General features: G+C 55.3%; 1 long non-coding RNA gene across 1 annotated transcript in view; it reads left to right on the top strand.

Annotated features, from left to right (window-relative positions):
- Positions 1–309: 309 nt before the first annotated feature.
- The window catches only part of LOC127748868 (uncharacterized), a 77,769-nt gene continuing 74,573 nt past the window's right edge, over positions 310–3,505 (top strand). Inside the window, exon 1 of the long non-coding RNA XR_008010812.1 lies at positions 310–622. This is a non-coding gene — a long non-coding RNA (uncharacterized LOC127748868). The remainder of the gene's footprint in view (positions 623–3,505) is intronic.

Here is a 3,505-nt window from a genome sequence, read left to right as displayed (position 1 = left end):
TCCCCCCGCCACCCGCCGTACCCCATGATTTCTCATCACTCGCGCTGTTAAGAAAGACAAGGAGAGGGTAGCGGAGGGAGGAGAGAATAAGTAAAGTGCGGCGAAACGGAAGGGAAAAGTGTGATGGATGTGGATGAGGATGAGGAGGGTCGAGGTGCGCTTTCGATAAAAGCCAAGTTCAAATTTAAATCGCCGCGAGTTTCTGCGCGCGCGCGCGCGCGCGCCGCCCCGCTGGAGACGGCTGGCGACGACCGCCGCGCGCCTTGCGGGCGTTTCCGGAACTACTCGTCAGTCTGTGCCGAGCACCGAGCCGGGCGCCCGCCGCCCGGGCGACGGGCCGGCGGCCGGCTCCATCGCGACTACATTCAGGAAAAGTGTCGATAAGCGCGACGGTCATCCGTTATGAACTGTCCGAGTGTCGCACGGCTTCGCATCCCGGACGCGACAGGTTAGAACCTGACCGCTGGTTACGTCCTTCAGCTGTGGGCGACACGGCCGGGCCGGCGGCGGCGGCGGTGTGACGAGGTTAGGAGACGGCGCCGCCGGGCGGACAGACAGAGACGACGAGCCAAATCACAACAAACAGCAGCGGCTGCAGCAGCAGGCCGAGGAGCGGCGGAAGGTAAGTCACAACAACGCCATTACCTCGGCTGTTGTTTTTGTACCCCCACCCCCTTTCCCCCTTTTCTTCTCTTCCTCGTCGCCGCCCCCGAGCTGTCTATCTGTCTGTGTCTGTATGTCTGTCCGTCTGTGTATGTGTGTCTCTGTGTGCGTGTGTGTGCGTGTGCGCGCGCACGCGTGTGTGAGACTGTGTGTCTTTATGCGTGATTGAGCGGCAGTTGAGCTGCAGCAGCAAAACCTTGGGCCTTGGGTGGTGGCCACCGAGCCAAATGAGGTTTAGGCCCTGTGTGTGTGTGTGTGTGTTCGTGTGTGTCCAGGGGGGAGGGGTTGGGTGGATGTATGCGTCTGTGTGTTGACTCTAGGCTCCCCGATATGCAGGCAGGCTAAACTTACTCGCGTTTTGTGATTCTTGTGTTTTGCTTACACTCTGCCCCCCCTTCGCCCTCCTGCGCCCGCGCCCCTCTCCCCGAGCTGTGCTTGTCCGTCCACTGCTCGCGTAGCGCTTGGCAGCTGTTCGGCCGCAGCGGCTCCTGCCTGCATGTCTTATTGGGCTTCTCTACAAGGGAGTGTAATTACATATCGACTCGAAATGATTTAACTGCCGTTTAGCGGCGCTCGGGAAGCGGTGTAACAATTTTGTTGCGTTTCTGATTCGGATATGAATTTCTGCTGTGCGCTGTTGGTTCTGGAGGGCTTCGAGTCGGGACCAGGACTATGGTCGCGAGGTAAGGAGAGATGCACACTTAGTTGGTGTAAACACTAAATATTTCATAAAGGGGTGGACGCTAACTGATTAATGGAGAAAATAGTTAATTTCGCATGATGATCTGGGGGGTAAACAACCTATTCCCCTAACGGATTTCTCTCTAAGCCCCCCCCACCCCCCACCCCACGCCCATCCCCGACTCTCATTCATTGCCCTCCGCCCGACATACCCCTGTTCAGTAGTGGTCTCGGAATGGGAACGTTACAAGTGGTATAGAATAAAGCATTCCGGTAAAGCCGAAATGCAGAAGAATGCGGGTAAGAAGATAACGGAAATCGCTATGATTTAACATGGTGACTTCCGTTTTCTTGTTCCCTGCATTCTTCTGCATTTCAGCTTTACCGGAATGCTTTATTTCCCAGGAGAGAAGTACTCTCCTATGGCAACTTTAGGGCAATGATGATGGTAAATCACAGCAATCATATCGTATGCGAAGCCGGTTTGGGTAAAGAGGGAGGGAGGGAGGGGGGGGGGGGGCACTAAAACAAATACTGGCTTGGAGGGTTTTGTAGGGAGCCGGTCGGGAATGGGTCTCTGCCCACAAAAGAGTGACCTTGGGAAATCTAAATTCACGCTAAAATGGCCCTGAGGGTTCGCGTACAGAATGACGGGACGGGATGGACGGCCTCGGCGGAGGCGAAGTCACGGTGGTGGTGCCAACTTCGCACCGACACGCGGCGCACCACACGCAGCGCGGTTGACTTTCTCATATCAGGAAAAGGAAAGAGGGTGGCGGTGCGAGTGAGAGGCAGGGGCAGGGCGCAGGCCGCAGCTGGTTGACCACCGTCGAGATGGTATGAGAAACCTTCATTCCGTAAATGTTCCTGCGGGCAGCGCTGCCGCTACGATGAGCTGCTGAACGCTACCCCCTCGCCCCCCTTACCCTCCCCCTCTGTGCCCACCGCCCGGCCGCTAATGTCGGGTACTTTTCAGCTGCCAACACATCGGTAATGAATAGGTCCGGAGAAAAAAACAGATAAATCTCTGTGGCTCCGCTTGTGCTCCGCTCGGCTCCGCTCCTGTGCGACGGCTTGGCTGACGCGATTGGATACAACCCCGCATCTATCGCCGGATGTCCGCCCTGGGGATGGGGTCGGGGGCGGGAGCCATGGGTGGGGCGGGCGCTGGCGCCTCGTCGTTTGCAAAAAAAAAAAAAAATGGGGAAAAAATCCGTTGCTGCTGTGTTGGACTGAGAGCTGCCGGCGGCGGTGCTGCGACTGCTAACAAAACGATCGGTAAACATGTTTTGCTTCTATGATTTACCACCTGTCGCACTATGCGTTTTCTTGTTGATTTCTTTTTCTATACTTCTTTCCGCAATGCGAGTCCCTTAGTCGTTCTCATATCACTAATATACCTTTTAAATAAAAAAGAAACTATTTTACACATTAGGTGAAAAATTGTGCATCAAAAAAAGCTCTCCCGACTCACCTCGACGAAAATGAAATAGAGACTTAAATGAAATAGAAAATGTCCCTATCGTTAAACGCCCCCCCCCCTTTTGTCACACACTTTCCTCGGTAACTATCACAAACTCTTGTAGTAATTGGCTGTTCCACTGTTCCACACTGTGTAAAAGCCGTTGTTGGTGCGACGCCTGCGAGGCGCACCCCTTCGTAAATAAAATGAGACGTTTGTTGCCAACCTTGAACAAGTTGCGCTGGCGCTCTGCGCGCTCTGCGCGCTCTGCGCGCTCTGCCGCGTCGTGTGTCTGCTGGGCTGGGCGGGGGACGCCGGGACGCCACGCGGGACGCGGGGGGTCATAATCGAGGCGAATAAGTAGGCTTTCTCTCCATTTCTTAAAGGGTAGTGGTTATGGTGTAGTCGTAGTGCAAGCGAGCCTGCGTAAATGTGTGTATACGCCACGCATGCACGCACATAGCCTACGTGTGTGTGTGTGTGTGTGTGTGTGTGTGTGTGTGTGTGTGTGTGTGTGTGTACGTGTACGCGCGCGCGCCTGTGTGTGTTTGTGTGCGTACGAGTGTGCACGTTATGCGGAGGACAGTGCGAGTAGTGTTACTGTCCCCAAGTATACTCCCCCCAAGTCAACGCCACCCCCTCCCCCATTAAATGGGCTCTTAATTACCCTCCCCCTCCGGTCAACCCTCCCCCTCTATC

This window comes from Frankliniella occidentalis, unplaced genomic scaffold (genome assembly GCF_000697945.3).
Source record: "Frankliniella occidentalis isolate FOCC.00 unplaced genomic scaffold, Focc_3.1 Scaffold17, whole genome shotgun sequence".
Taxonomy (NCBI): domain Eukaryota; kingdom Metazoa; phylum Arthropoda; class Insecta; order Thysanoptera; family Thripidae; genus Frankliniella; species Frankliniella occidentalis.
The sequence above is the reverse complement of the archived record's forward strand: the minus strand, read 5'-3'. Positions and strand labels throughout refer to the sequence as shown.